Raw genomic sequence first — 16744 nt, 5'->3', positions numbered from 1 at the left:
TTATTGTTAGAGACTCGTCTTAGGTAATCCATTACACTGTTTACTGAACCTTATAGCACCAAGCTGTCAGTAACAGAAACAAAGTACTTGAGATGGTTCCCTGTTGGTAACATCTTAGCTACTAGCTGGTTAGAGTTGACACTAAGTCCTCCGTGGTAGTGGTAGATAAGGACAGCTATGGCTTCCTGCTGGCGAAAGATTAGCTGCTCATGGATGTCCTACAGTTGTGATTACCTATAATAGGCTCCACAAATGGAAGTGGTTCACTAGCTGCTGCTTGACATCATAAATACACACCCAGTGGAAGGCTACTTGTCTGTCCTCTGGCAAGCATGTGGCTGGCATAAACAAAATATTTACATGACTATAGCACTACCAATGGTGTTGCAGGCTGCTGTAGGTGGCAATGCTGGCACCACAGGTTTCCGTGGAGCTTGCTGTAGGCTAGTTTGTAAACATGTTGTCATTTCGGCATATGTACGCTGGCTAATGTATTTATTTACAAGCAATGCATGACAGCTGGTGTTATGATGTCATCAGTGGACACCTGTGGTCTGACAACCTGCCAATCTTGGCTGCATTGGCAAGAAGTTAAAGTCACAGAATACAGCATGGGGATACCCCATGGGGAATGATGGTGGAGGCATCACGATGTGATGTAAACCTGTATCAGTGGTGCCTCCAAACAGATAAGGCACCTTGGAGTCATTATCATTGACATCTATGAGTGCGGGTGCCCGGATCTACAGTGCCCCTGTTCCTGTAACTGGTCAGCTCATATGTGACCGCAAATTCTGTGGTTGGCCCAGACGGGAACTTTCTGAAGCAAATCTGTAAACAGAAAATACGTAAAATCCTCATCCCAGACATCTGCAGTGGACGCCAGCGTTTGTGTTTGAACTTATGTGAGGGAGCAGCAGAAGAGTGGATAAAGACCTGCCTGTCACACTTGTATGTCGTCCTGATAAGCAAGGATGGCAACTCTGTGTGCAGCGGTGGGTTCCTAAGATCAACCATATTGATATGAAACCGACTAGTCCAGCGAGGTTGACTTTGTAGTCGTTTCTCAGTGCATAGATCGTCTGATTAGAGTGCTGCATCTCTCTGATTACTCACCCTGAAAATAGTTTGGGTCCAAGAGACATGTTTGTTCATGCAATATTGTGCAACCTCTGGAAGCAGGTTTTGAAGCTTGAGGACGGACATTTGCAAAAGTGTGTTCCACTGATTTCTGCTTTGAAATGCCTGTGATATGACTTTCCAAATGGGAAGACAGATCTTTGAAGACGACTGCTTGAATAGTATTGCTCTGAACTCAGTATTGTTTGCACTGCATCGTTAGGAACCTAAGTGTGTCAATCCATTGGGTGGATCTTTACTGCAGTTGTGAGTGTAGGTATGTGTATGGCGCCAATTATGTGGCGTTAGGTCTGGGAACTGCTGAAGAAGTATCATCCATTTCTGCAGCCATGTGAAGGACCAGCTCTGGTTTCTGAATGACATACCACACTACTGGATCATGAAATGTACTATCAGGCTGTCCTTTGAACATATTGTTGTCAGCACATCCAAACATAATAATCCTGACAAATGGCCAGTCCTTCAGTGGTACACAGGTCTGCAATGTACAGCATATGGACATCAACTGGTGCACATCCTGAATGGTGGAGTCCAGAAAGACTGGTGACTGAGCTACCTCAACTGGATGTGTAGTCGGGAATGGGAACAATCACTGTACCAAAAGCGTCAGTTTTGCAGTTTAAAATCCTTGGGTCACAAGCCCACTGACTTGCAGCAAATGGTCAGACGGTCCTTCTGATAATGGAGAAATACTGAAAACTAACAGAGTGGAGGACTCTGGGTGCAGCAACTGTGGAAGCCACTGGAACGAAAGTACCCAGTACCTTCATTGACATGGCAGGCAAGTTGCTAATTGGGATGAAAAATGAATCTCGATAATTGTCTGAAATTTCCTCCTGTAATGTATTGGTGCACCAAATTGTTGCCACATTGGGGGCATCGCATTCTAAACAGTAAATGCATGAGCTTATGTTATTAGGAACTTGGAGATCGGCTTCATGTAGAGGGCGGATGTTGGCCTTATGGTGGCAGATATGCTGCAGACTTCAAGTTTATTTACAAGTCTGATGGACTTGATGAGTCTTGTAACGACGTGGATGACGCCGTAGAATGTTTACTGCGTGTATTAGCAATGAGAAGTTTACACGAAGCTTAGTAGGCTGTTAGTTGAGCTTTCATCTGGGTTCTATACCTGGGTCAGAAGGTTGAAGACGTTGATACACCTTAGTACTAGAGTAAGCAAGTATAAATGTCTTACATTGAATCTCACACTGAATGTTATGGACCACAAAACACTTTTCCAGTCGTGTCACGAAACCGAGCCATGGCTCCAATTTGTCACTGAAGCTGAGAAACAGAGTAGGCAGCATAAATCTAGACTGCAGTTGGCAGTATCCAGGTGGACTAACGTTTGCGAGAGACGCTCTTGTTCTTGTTCTATGCGCTCTAAGCAAACCAGTAATTGCACCAATAGGTCCAATGTCTGCACTGCCATACTGAAATAAGACAGCGACTGATTAGAGCACCAGCATATGAGTGAGAAAGACATTGCTTATCGCAAATGTTGAAAAAATGCACTGTAACAGAGTAGCCATGCTGGGAATGTATAAGAGCACTGGAGTTCAAACATTCACATCGCCCTTGAATGTTGGACAAAAATTCTGTTCCGGTATTCAGGTGTCTAACTCAAAGACTTCCGTCTGAATACCATTATTCTTCCAATAAAAATATTCTTTGATTACAGAAAATAATCTACTCCCGTCATTGAATAACAATGTAATAGAATAGGAAGTAAGTATGTCGTTTATTATTGCTTCAGGTTATGCCCACAGTTTGTTTTTAGTATTCTGAGAATCCCAAAACACTACTTTCTTTTAATTTTGAGGGCAATCTCCTGTTAAAAGTTTGATGGTGGTACACAGCGTTAAATGCCACAGCTTGAACTTTCTTTTTGTCTCATAGACGTTTTGCTTCTAAAAATGAAGCGATGTCTAATGAAGTACTATTCGTTCCACCAAATTTTCTGTGGTTATTTCACTGTCTGTGTGCCTCCCGAGATCCACTGTCCTTCTGTTTCCAATAACAGTCACACGCATTCCTCACATTCGCAACGCTCTTCCTTAAAACAAAGATATTTTTCGTTTGTTCATCTAAAGATTTGCACTTACTCTCGTTTCCATTATTAGAACCACTGTCCAGTGGTGCTGAAGACATTCCGTGTTAATTTACTACAGTTAGTAATTATAGACATTTAAAAATTCCAGTGCAATAGGCACACAGTTCGCTGGCCACTGCTACTACAGAACTGCCCCAGAAATCTGTGTTTGTTACCATATGCACAAAATTAATTTGCGATATGAATGTAAACTGACTCGTTCCGCATCATTACGATTTACCGTGCAAAATGATCCATGTAACTAATAACTCACACCACAGTCTGACTCCTAGCCTATTGTTCGCCGACGAACCAGTCGTTGATGTTAATAATGTAGCACTTGAAAATGTTTCTTTCACGCTCCAAGTTCTGGCCATAATATTACACACCTTTTTAACTTAAATTATTTGTCGTTATCGAAATAATCGCAGAAAAATTAAATAAAACTGAAAATGGTCAATCAAAACATTATAAATAACGGGTTCATGTAGAGTAAAATGTCGGACTTTTACGAAATTTGAAAATACCTGCCGTACATGAACAAAATACGAAAAAGAGCATTCTCCTCCGTTGAAAGAATGGGTGCTCAAAGTAGTGAATCAAATACATGAAATGTTTACGTACTGCGAGGTGTGAAGATCTTTGGTGAAGCGTTGGAATACGTGGTGCTGGTCCTCTGAAGTGTCAGAAGAGTGTAACTGTTGTAAGTAACACTGTTTCCGAAGCAATAAAATTTTCGTGTTAACATTTTATTGTAATTTTTTTGAAGTCACAAGCTAGTGACGTTCGTAGCCGTCATACGTTGTAATGCATGCGTACGTGCTATGTTTACAACTTTACAGCATGTCTTGCTACGAATCCGTCGTACGTTATGACTCAAAACTGAAATATTTGAAACCATTAAATGCTGTGACTTCAACACTCAGTTCCTCCCCTGGCCCAAAGCTTCCGCTATTGTTGCTGCTGGTTAATTTGTACGTTTCATTTGCCACTCTGCCGGCATAAACTATTCGTGAATCCGACATTTTTGACAAGCATCGCTGTGTAACCAACAGGCTGTGAAAATTTTTCCACAGCGTTCAAACATTGACATATTTTTTAATTTTCTCCTGTTCATTTGCTATAAAATTAAAATTACATAACCAGCGTGCATTAATAATTGCTGATGAGCAGTACTAATTTTCAAATTTTGCCCGGTATTTTCGTGGTTGTTGCCGCTTCACTTTCACAGCCAGTTGAAATACCTATTTTAATAACTGACAGGGTAATCTATGTTTCACATACAGTTCATTAGTAGTGAAAGTTGGGTCGCCAAGACCGTCACATCCTAGAGCCATCGGGATTATTGTAAAGAGATGTTCTTAATATTCTAGCGCCACCCAGGTTGACAATCGCGTGTACTAATTGCGTAACAGAATTGTGACTTTGATTAGTGGGACATGAATTAATGACTGTCAATCATACATAGCTCGAGTAGAGAGATTAGTGCAAGTTATATAGGCCAATACAACAGATTCACTGAGAAGTAAGGTTCAGATCTGTGCCCAACCACCCAAATTTTTCTGCGATTTTTCTGAATCATAGCCCACTGTTAATTTCTTTCCCCAGCTATGGAATGATACATTTAAACATGGACTTTCTTCCTTAGAGTTGTCCGCCTTCCAGTGGTACAGTACTGTCATTTGCAGTGAAAACGGGGCCATAGAAGACAAAAAAAATCATGGTGTCCTATGTAGTTTATAATACATTGATAAAGATCTTACATCAAAATTTACTGGAATGGAATACATAAATTGCGACTGCTGACACTCTACATAGTTGCATTATTAGAGAATTGGCAAAATAACTGAGAAAATGTCAACTCAGGAAATCAGATGGTGAATAAGCATTTGGCAGCATTGAACTGTGTTATTTCCACCACTGACAGTGACATTTACAATACTGCTTCCTTTCATTTTATGATTTTTAAATATGGTATGAATTGCTGCATGACCCGTCTTGCTTTTACTGTGTCACCACAACGTCTGTCAAATGAGAGAGATAAATCACTCTCAAGTGTGCTTGTAAGATGACAGCTGTGGCTGCTATCATTTATCAACACCATAGCTTTGCCATTCACCAGTCATGACTGGTTAGACTGTGTCAGTGTCACAGTGTTAAGAATATATTAAAATAAGTGTAGTGCAACACTTAGTGACACACAATTGTGAGAATTTTTAAAAAGTACTGTACATGTTCACTTGATTTCATACAGCACTGGACTATTTAGGCAGTCCAATTTACTTTTTCACTCTCATTCAAATTGTATAGTAGTTATTGGCTTAGACCGTGCCATATCTTTCCTCAAAATTTCAGCAATTCCAAGAGTTGTGTTTCTATATTTAGATGGTTGAATATTTCAGTAGCACCGCTGGAAGACTCCTGTGTCATGGAGAGTCGACAGTTCGGCATGTCTATGTTTTCCATATTGTGTGTGTTATAGGTGTGGATTTCACTCCTGTTGGTGAATGCTTCTTATTTTCTTTCACATGCATGAGGCAGGTGAAGACATATTGAATGAAAATTATCACCACTCTTGGTGACTATCTGTTTGCAGGGGTCCAGTTTTCTGCTTGATTTTATGGTCCATTGCTTTTTTCTTGCTTTTTTAGCGATAGTGCTTCCTTACACCATGTAGAGTGACCCCATAGTAACAGGCCGTAGGTGATATTGCTATGAAAGAGTGATTTTATCAGTAGCACGGACTGATCAATTATCACATGATTGAGACAGTTTGTCACACACATGTGCACTTGCCAAGAGAGTTTACTGTCCATCATGAACCCCAGAAGTCTACAGCATCTACACAGTTTAGGTATCCTTCGTCAAGGAAGGAAGATTGGAGTTCAACATCCCGTTGACATCAAGGTTGTCAGAGATGGGCCACAAGCTCAGATTGTTTCGAGGAGGGGAAACGAAATTGGCTGTGCCGTTTCCAAGGAACCATCCCTGCATTTGCCTGGAATGATTTAGGGAAATCACAGATCATGTAAATTTGGATAGATTTGAACCATCGAAAGCGAGTCCAGTGTGCTAACTGTTGCCCATCTCTCTTGACCTTTGTCATTGAGGCTACATACCAATTTTTGTGTGTTTTCTTTTTAAATTTAATTTTCATTTTATTTATAACAATCATCCCATCTTAAGGCTTCTTCTTGATCCTTACTGCCGTTGATGTCTTTAGAGTACAGATTTCTTATCTTCAGATTGCAAGAACTGACCGTGAGAGCTTAAATCACTTACCAAAATTAGAAACAGGAGGTCCCATGACTGATTGCTGTACCACTGTTACAGCCACTCACCTGTAGACCGGGAAAAATGGAGTGAAATCTAGTGTCTCTGAACGTCAAGACAGACAGTATAATATCTAAGCCTCTACCTGACATCATCTTACATAAAGCACATCCCTGCCAAAGTCGTATTAAAACAAGTCCATTTGGCTGCAAGTGGTGGGAAGTTGTCATGTCGACAATATTTCATTGTGAAATTCCTCCTGACACCAGTCTTGATTGCAAAACTTTTTTGTCATCAGAGATTATTACACTCGGTGCTTTATGCTCATTTCCAACGCTTCGGCAGTTGGTACATCCATGGCGGATGTGTTGCGTGTGAGACACCTGATGAAACTTCTGTCCATTTATTCCTGTTTGTGACCTGAGAAACCACAGTCTGATGAAAGGGGGGAACTCCAGTATGAATTAGTACTAGATGTCATGTGCTTAACTGAGTCATAGCCTTCTGTCATTGACTTCCCTACAACAGCTATAAAATTTCTGGCAGATCAGTAGTGACATGGTCAATGATATCTGTGGTTGATTCATTCAAGGGTATTCAAAAATCCCATGTGACCTGATTTCAAAATGATATGGACATACTTTAGTGAGGGTGGCTGTAAGTGAGCCAGGTTGATAAGCAACCATTTCCGTGTTAGTGGGTCCTAATCCCTATTGTACAATGCCAAACCTTCCGTTTTATCAGGGTGCAATGTTTTTAGTGTAGTGATGACAGAGAGATCACTAATCTTCATCTGATGACTTCAGCATCCATATGTCTGATTCAAGTTTTGTATATTACTGTGACTTCATACTCTGGAATCTTCAGTGCCCATATCTCCAATTGTTCTGATGGATCCTTTTGGCTTGTTAGCCAGCATAAATAATGGTGATCGATCACAATGAACGATTTGCCATATAAATGGTACCATAACTTCCTGTTTGCCCACACAACTTTTTGGCACTTTTTCACAGTCTAAGAGTCGAAGAGTACTCTAGATTTGCACTTCAACTGCTCTTTAATTCTGTCTTGACATTCATCATAGCTGGTAATTTTTGACAATATGTGAACATTTTCTGAAGGATAAAGAAAGATCTTTCTCGCTCTTCGCTCCAAGAAAATTTGCATCTTCGTGCAAGACTTATAGTGGTTATGCAATCCAAATGAAATCCTTTGTGTGTGTAGTACGAGCATAGTTTAAAGAAGTCTCTCACTTCCCTAATGTATTGAGGAGTTGTAGAATCCATTTTTACTCTCACTTTTTATAGATCAGCATAGAATACACTGTTTGTGTTAGCCCCAAGATTTGTATTTCTTAGACAATGAAAAGGCCCTTTTTCAGATTCAGGTGAAGACCTATGTCATGGACAGACATCAGTGCAGTTGTCAACTGGATTGGATGCTCTTCACATGACTTCGAGAAAACAATGGAATCCAGGTAGCAAAGACACAATGTACATTTAAGATGTCAAAGTAGGTTGCCCCGCATACATTCGCAGGTGGCTTGAGTGTTTCACAGAGCGTGCATTACAGTTCTGAACTCGTAGATGTAACCAGGTGTTACGAAAGGAAATTATCTTTTCTCAGTCAGTCTTGTCAACCTCAATCTACCAGTAGCCAGCCAGCATGATTATCAATAGTGGAGAAATATTTTGCTTCCTTCAGAAGCCAAAAATATTGACAATGTGAGGCAGTGGGTATGTACACTGACATGACAAAAGTCAGGGGATGGAAATATTCACTTATGCAGCTGGTGGTAGTGTTATATAGAAGGGCATTGGATTGGTGGAACTGTCATTTGAACTCAGGTGATTCATATGAAAAGGTTTCCAAAGTGATTATGGCCACATGGTGGGAAATAACAGATTTTGAATGCGAAATTGCAGTAAGAGTCTGACGCACGACGTATTCTGTTTGGAAATAGTTAGGGAATTTTGTATTCCAAGGTCCTCCGTGTCAGGATTGTGCTGAGAATATCAAATTTCAGACATTGCCTTTCACCATGGACGCGCAGTGGCCAATGGCCTTCACTTAATGAGTGAGAGCAGCAGCATTTGCATGGAGTTGTCAGTGCTGGCAGACAAGCAACACTGCAAAATAACCACACAAAGATCAGTGTGAGACATACAACAAATATACCCATTAATGGGCCACAGCAGCAGATGACCGATGCAAGTGCCTCTCATGAGCACGTGACAGTATCGGTTGGACCGTAGATGACAGGAAAATCATGGCTTGGTCAGATGAGTCCCAAGTTCAGATGGTAAGAGTTGATCGTGGGGTTCAAGTGTGATGCAGACACATGAAGTCGTGGACAGGAGGCACTATGCAAGCTGGTGGTGACTCTATATTGGTGTGGGCTGTGTTTACTTGGAATGGTCAGGTCCTCTGGTCCAACTGAACTGACCATTGACTGTAAATGATTATATTTGGCTACTTGGAGACCATTTGCAGCCATTCAAGGACTTCATGTTCCCAAAAGATAGAATTTTTATGGATGACAATGCACCATGTCACCAGGCCACAGTTGTTAACAATTGGTTTTAAGAACATTCTAGACAATTATAGTGAATGATTTGGCCACCCAGATCATCCAACATGAATGCTCTCGAATATTTATGGGACACAATCGAGAAGGCAATTAATTCGTGCACAAAATCCTGCACAGGAAACACTTTCGCAATTATGGGCAGCTATAGAGGCAGTATGACTCAATATTTCTGCAGGGAACTTCCATCGACTTCTTGTTGCATTACGCCAAGCAAAAGTAGGTCTGACACAATATTAAAATGTATCCCATGACTTGTTGCCTCATTGTATCCTTTTTTGGTAACTTTATTTAGCCACTGTTAATTGACACACACCCCCACCCCATGAATCATGGACCTTGCCATTGGTGGGGAGGCTTGCGTGCCTCAGCGATACAGATAGCCGTACCGTAGGTGCAACCACAACGGAGGGGTATCTGTTGAGAGGCCAGACAAACGTGTGGTTCCTGAAGAGGGGCAGCAGCCTTTTCAGTAATTGCAGGGGCAACAGTCTGGATGATTGGCTGATCTGGCCTTGTAACAATAACCAAAACGGCCTTGTTGTGCTGGTACTGCAAACGGCTGAAAGCAAGGGGAAACTACAGCCGTAATTTTTCCCGAGGGCGTGAAGCTTTACTGAATGATTAAATGACGGTGGCGTCCTCTTGGGTAAGATATTCCGGAGGTAAAATAGTCCCCCATTCGGATCTCCGGGCGGGGACTACTCAAGAGGATGTCGTTATCAGGAGAAAGAAAACTGGCGTTCTACGGATCGGAGCGTGGAATGTCAGATCCCTTAATCGGGCAGGTAGGTTAGAAAATTTAAAAAGGGAAATGGATAGGTTAAAGTTAGATATAGTGGGAATTAGTGAAGTTCGGTGGCAGGAGGAACAAGACTTCTGGTCAGGTGACTACAGGGTTATAAACACAAAATCAAATAGCGGTAATGCAGGAGTAGGTTTAATAATGAATAGGAAAATAGGAATTCGGGTAAGCTACTACAAACAGCATAGTGAACGCATTATTGTGGCCAAGATAGATAAGAAGCCCACACCTTCTACAGTAGTACAAGTTTATATGCCAACTAGCTCTGCAGATGACGAAGAAATTGAAGAAATGTATGATGAAATAAAAGAAATTCTTCAGATAGTGAAGGGAGACGAAAATTTAATAGTCATGGGTGACTGGAATTCGAGTGTAGGAAAAGGGAGAGAAGGAAACGTAGTAGGTGAATATGGATTGGGGCTAAGAAATCAAAGAGGAAGCCGCCTGGTAGAATTTTGGACAGAGCACAACATAATCATAGCTAACACTTGGTTTAAGAATCATGAAAGAAGGTTGTATACATGGAAGAACCCTGGAGATACTAAAAGGTATCAGATAGATTATATAATGGTAATACAGAGATTTAGGATCCAGGTTTTAAATTGTAAGACATTTCCAGGGGCAGATGTGGACTCTGACCACAGTCTATTGGTTATGACCTGTAGATTAAAACTGAAGAAACTGCAAAAAGGTGGGAATTTAAGGAGATGGGACCTGGATAAACTGACTAAACCAGAGGTTGTAGACAGTTTGAGGGAGAGCATAAGGGAACAATTGACAGGAATGGGGGAAAGAAATACAGTAGAAGAAGAATGGGTAGCTTTGAGGGATGAAGTAGTGAAGGCAGCAGAAATCCTAGAGTAACAGAAGAAATATTGAATTTAATTGATGAAAGGAGAAAATATAAAAATGCAGTAAATGAAGCAGGCAAAAAGGAATACAAACGTCTCAAAAATGAGACCGACAGGAAGTGCAAAATTGCTAAGCAGGGATGGCTAGAGGATAAATGTAAGGATGTAGAGGCTTATCTCACTAGGGGTAAGATAGATACTGCCTACAGGAATATTAAAGAGACCTTTGGAGATAAGAGAACCATTTGTATGAATATCAAGAGCTCAGATGGAAACCCAGTTCTAAGCAAAGAAAGGAAAGCAGAAAGGTGGAAGGAGTATATAGAGGGTCTATACATGGGCGATGTACTTGAGGACAATATTATGGAAATGGAAGAGGATGTAGATGAAGATGAAATGGGAGATACGATACTGCGTGAAGAGTTTGACAGAGCACTGAAAGACCTCAGTCGAAACAAGGCCCCCGGAGTAGATAACATTCCATTAGAACTACTGACGGCCTTGGGAGAGCCAGTCGTGACAAAACTCTACCATCTGATGAGCAAGATGTATGAAACAGGCAAAATACCCTCAGACTTCAAGAAGAATATAATAATTCCAATTCCAAAGAAAGCACGTGTTGACAGATGTGAAAATTACCGAACTATCAGTTTAATAAGTCACAGCTGCAAAATACTAACACAAATTCTTTACAGATGAATGGAAAAACTAGTAGAAGCCAACCTCGGGGAAGATCAGTTTGCATTCCGTAGAAACACTGGAACACGTGACGCAATACTGACCCTACGACTTATCTTAGAAGAAAGATTAAGGAAAGGCAAACCTACGTTTCTAGCATTTGTAGACTTAGAGAAAGATTTTGACAATGTTAACTGGAATACTCTCTTTCAAATTCTAAAGGGGGCAGGGGTAAAATACAGGGAGTGAAAGGCTATTTACAATTTGTACAGAAACCAGATGGCAGTTATAAGAGTCGAGGGACATGAAAGGGAAGCAGTGGTTGGGAAGGGAGTAAGACAGGGTTGTATCCTCTCCCCGATGTTGTTCAATCTGTATATTGAGCAAGCAGTAAAGGAAACAAATGAAAAATTCGGAGTAGGTATTAAAATCCATGGAGAAGAAATAAAAACTTTGAGGTTCGCCGATGACATTGTAATTCTGTCAGAGACAGCAAAGGACTTGGAAGAGCAGTTGAATGGAATGGACAGTGTCTTGAAAGGAGGATATAAGATGAACATCAACAAAAGCAAAACGTGGATAATAGAATGTAGTCGAATTAAATCGGGTGATGCTGAGGGAATTAGATTAGGAAATGACACACTTAAAGTAGTAAAGGAGTTTTGCTATTTGGGGAGCAAAATAACTGATGATGGTCGAAGTAGAGAGGATATAAAATGTAGACTGGCAATGGCACGAAAAGCGTTTCTGAAGAAGAGAAATTTGTTAACATCGAGTATAGATTTAAGTGTCTGGAAGTCATTTCTGAAAGTATTTGTATGGAGTGTAGCCATTTATGGAAGTGAAACGCGGACGATAAATAGTTTGGACAAGAAGAGAATAGAAGCTTTCGAAATGTGGTGCTACAGAACAATGCTGAAGATTAGAAGGGTAGATCACATAACTAATGAGCAAGTATTGAATAGGATTGGGGAGAAGAGAAGTTTGTGGCACAACTTGACCAGTAGAAGGGATCGGTTGGTAGGACATGTTCTGAGGCGTCAAAGGACCACCAATTTAGTATTGGAGGGCAGCGTGGAGGGTAAATATCGTAGAGGGAGACCAAGAGATGAATTCACTAAGCAGATTCAGAAGGATGTAGGTTGCAGTAGGTACTGGAAGATGAAGCAGCTTGCACAGGATAGATTAGCATGGAGAGCTGCATCAAACCAGTCTCAGGACTGAAGACCACAACAACAACGCAGTTGAGACACAGATGCCATGTGGCTATTCTCTATTTTGCGAGGATGTCAGTGGAAGGTCCCATTATCCATAGGTTATGGCTATTGACTGGCATTTGAGGCTGACTGCAGAACAATTCTACTGCCACCAACATACCTTTCATGTAAGGACCATGAAGATAAGATTTGAGAGTAGGCCTTATACTGAAGCATATAGATAGTCATTTTTCCTTTGCTCTAATTGCAAGTGGAACAGAAAAGGAAATAACTGGCGGGGGTAGGGGGTACTCTCTTCCTCACGCCATATGGTGACTGCGGAGTATGTAATTAGATGTAAAGGTTAACTGGAAAGCGCTACATGAGAACTGATTGGTGGTGGGATGAGCACTTCTGTTGGTATGGTGATTTGCAGAGGATCATTTGGTCTGTTGTGTCTTCTCTCCAGAGTTGAATGCAGCCGAAAAGTAACACTAAATATCCGTTATTCACCAAAGTTTTTCTGCAGTCAATCTAAGACCAATTGGTGTTAGATAGTAGGTTCTTCTTGTGGGGTAGTTGCAGCAAGGTTCTCCATCAACAGCACTTAAGCTGGCAAAGAAAGACAACTACTATTGGGGAAAATAGTGCCCCAGTATTGAATAGTGCCTAATCTGGTTGGTCATTGACTGACGCCTATGTGATTTCCCATGGGCACTGTCAAACATGGAGGATTTTCGTTTCTGGCACCCTCCTTAGACAGTCTTTTGTTTGATCTTCCTGATTTTTGAGGTGGGACAAGTAGCTGAAAGCTCTGGCTGATGACAGATAAAGAGAATAACTGCCATGCATCGGTGAACGACCTGACCATGGTACAGCGATGATTTTCACCCAACAGACTAGTAGTCATCTGCAGCTGTGTGGCTATCAGAGAACTACTATATTTGTAGATGTATTACTGAGTAGTAGTTGCTCACACCTTTAATTTACAGTTGCATACTACATGCCTTAGGAAACTGCAATGGAAATCTACTGATGTGTTGTCCTTCATTCTCCAAATGTCCGTCTTTCTGTGCAATGATTGGATTGGTGAGGTAACCTGTTGAATCTGTGTCGTTGAGAATCTTGAATGGTGTTTGATGGTTCCAGTGCGAGTCAAGTTAGACATTAATAGATATCATGAACCATCATACACTGAAGCGCCAAAGAAACTGATAAAGGCATGCATAATCAAATACAGAAATATGTAAAGAGGCAGAAGACGGTGCTGCAGTCGGCAACACCTACATAAGAGAGCAAGTGTCTGGCACATTTGTCAGATCAATTGCTGCTGCTACAGCAGCAGGTTATCAAGATTTAAGTGAGTTTGAACATGGTATTATAGTCAGCGCACAAGCGATGGGACACAGCATCTCCAAGGTAACAAAATGGGGATTGTCCCATACAAGCATTTCACAAGCGTACAGTGAATATCAGGAATCCGATAAAACATCAAATCTCCGACCTTGCTGCGGCCGGAAAAAGATCCTCGAAGAACAGGACCAACGACAACTGAAGAGGATCGTTCAGTGTGACAGAAGTGCAACCCTTCTGCTAATTGCTGCAGATTTCAATGCAGAGTCATCAACAAGTCTGAGCATGCAAACCATTCAACGAAACATCTATAGGGGCTTTTGGAGCGAAGGTCCACTTGTGTACCCTTGATGTATCACGACACAAAACTTTAGCCTAGCCTGGGCACGTCAGTGCCGACATTGGACTGTTGGTGACTGGAAATGTGTTGCCTGATCTGTCGAGTCTAGTTTCATATTGTACTAAGCGGATGTACTTGTACAGATATGAAGACAATCTCATAAATCCATGTGTTCTGCATGTCAGCAGGGGACTGTGCAAGCTGGTGAAGGCTCTGTAATGGTGTGGGGCATGTGCAACTGGAGTGATAATGGGACCCCTGATATGTCTAGATACGACTCGAGCAGGTGACACGTTCGTAAGCATCCTGTCTGATCACCTGCATCCATTCATGTCCATTGTGCATTCCAGGGAGCTTGGGCAATTCCAGCAGGACAATGTGAAACCTCACATGTCCAGAATTGCTGCATTGTGGCTCCAGGAACACACTTCTGAGTTTAAACACTTCTGCTAGCCACCAAACTCCTGAAACATGAACGTTATTGAGCATATCAGGGATGCCTTGCAACATGCTGTTCAGAAGAGATCTCCACCCCCTCATACTCCAACAGATTTATGGACAGGATTCACGGTGTCAATTCTCTCCAGCACTACTTCAGACATTAGCAGAATCCATGCCACATCGTATTGCAGCACTTCTGCATGGGTGTGGGGATCCTACGCAATATTAGGCAGGTGTACCAGTTTCTTTGGCTCTTAAGTGTGTATCTTTTCTTGGCCATATTAGTAATGCAAGATCCCACTGTTCTTCCATAACTGCAGTTAATATGACATCTAGATGTGTGTTGGCCTCCTTTTGGAGTTTTTTTCTAGTGTATTGCCTCCGTGTGTGGGCACCACTTGGTGAAATACTCTGTTGTGATGATGACCTACAAAAGAAATGTGGTAGACATTCTCTGCCATGCCGTCATTAGATGTGGAATTGTCATCTTCTTCATATATAGGTTCGCTGCGTGAAACAGTGCCAAAATATTATATATACAACTATTTCATCTCCATCTGACTTCAGTTATATGGACCTACAAAATGTTTTCTTAATTTCTGCCAGAAATTTGTCCCAGTTATTGAGGTGCCGAGTTCTTTCTGGAACTTACATATTTATGGAATGATGTGATATGCTCTTGATATGCTCTATTTACACACACACACACACACACACACACACACACACACACGCACGCACGCACAGACAGAGTCTGCCAGAAACATGTATACACTCTTTGTCAGGCTCTGTCGAGATATAGATATTGTCGTTTGATCTGAGTTAAGAGTGTGTTGTAGTATGGTCTTTGGCTCAACAGATATTAGTACTTTCATTTTAGTATTGAGAAAACAAGTGGCTGGACCACACTTGATATTCGAGCAATGAAAATGTATTGTGAAATGATTTTTCAAATTTGATAATGCCATTGAAGTGCAACAGCAGTGGAGGTGGGAGTTTGAAACGGAATTGCCAACCTGCCTAACAATTAAATGCATCATTGACAAGTTTGAATTGCATGGAACGATTTGTGATATTCACAAAAGAAGATCAGGAAATGACAGTGTACAGCTGCAAGTTCTGATTCATCAGCTCTCATGTTGGAAAAGTTTATTAATTCTCCACAGAAGCCTGCTACACAATATGGACTTGAAGTGGGAGTTAGCAGTACAAGTGTACGATGAATTGTGAAAGCTGCAAAGTGGAAAGTTTACATTCCATGATTACTGCATGCAATTAATGATGATGATCCAGATAGCCGAATGAAATTTTGTGAATGGTATCAGCAAATGGTAACTGATGATGAATAATTTGTGACAAAGGTAGTGTGGAGTGATGAGGCGCAATTTAAACTTAATGGAACTGTGTATCGGCATAACACTGTGTACTGAGCACAGGAAAATCCGCATGTTTATGTGGATAAAGTGGTCAATCTACCAGGCATTCATGTGTGATGTGGACTATCATCTAAGGACCGTTTTTCTTTGATGCTACTGTCACTGAAGAAGTGTACCTGGAAATGTTATGCACATCAATTTTGCCAGTTATACATGCGCTTTATAGAGCTGATGTAGACATCTTCTGCCAACAGGACGGGGCGCCACCACACTACCACCTAACCGTACGAGCTTTCCTGGTTGACAATTTTCCAGGGCATTGGATTGGGCGAAGGGGGCCCATTGAGTTCCATCCACGGTCGCCAGGGCTAACACCTATGGACTTTTGCTTGTGGCAAACTGTGAAAGATAATGTCTATCAACATAAGCCACGTATGCTGGAGGAACTTTGCCAGGAGATTACAGCAACATGTGCAGTGATCTCCACTGTAACATTGACTGACATAGTTGCAGCGACTGCTTGTCATTCTGTTATGTGTATAACCACCAAATGTGAACATTTTGAACATTTAAAGTAACCATGTGCTAAACTGAAGGTTGTACAACATG

The 16744-nt window shown here is 41.4% G+C and overlaps 1 protein-coding gene across 1 annotated transcript in view; it reads left to right on the top strand.

Annotated features, from left to right (window-relative positions):
- Positions 1–3869: 3869 nt before the first annotated feature.
- Positions 3870–16744, top strand: part of LOC124622200 (coatomer subunit beta) — a 110629-nt gene continuing 97754 nt past the window's right edge. The window contains exon 1 of the mRNA XM_047147850.1: positions 3870–3938. The gene's annotated coding sequence lies outside the window, so the exon portion shown is untranslated. The remainder of the gene's footprint in view (positions 3939–16744) is intronic.

This window comes from Schistocerca americana, chromosome 7 (genome assembly GCF_021461395.2).
Source record: "Schistocerca americana isolate TAMUIC-IGC-003095 chromosome 7, iqSchAmer2.1, whole genome shotgun sequence".
Classification (NCBI taxonomy): Eukaryota; Metazoa; Arthropoda; class Insecta; order Orthoptera; family Acrididae; genus Schistocerca; species Schistocerca americana.
This window is presented reverse-complemented; position numbering and strand designations above follow the sequence as displayed.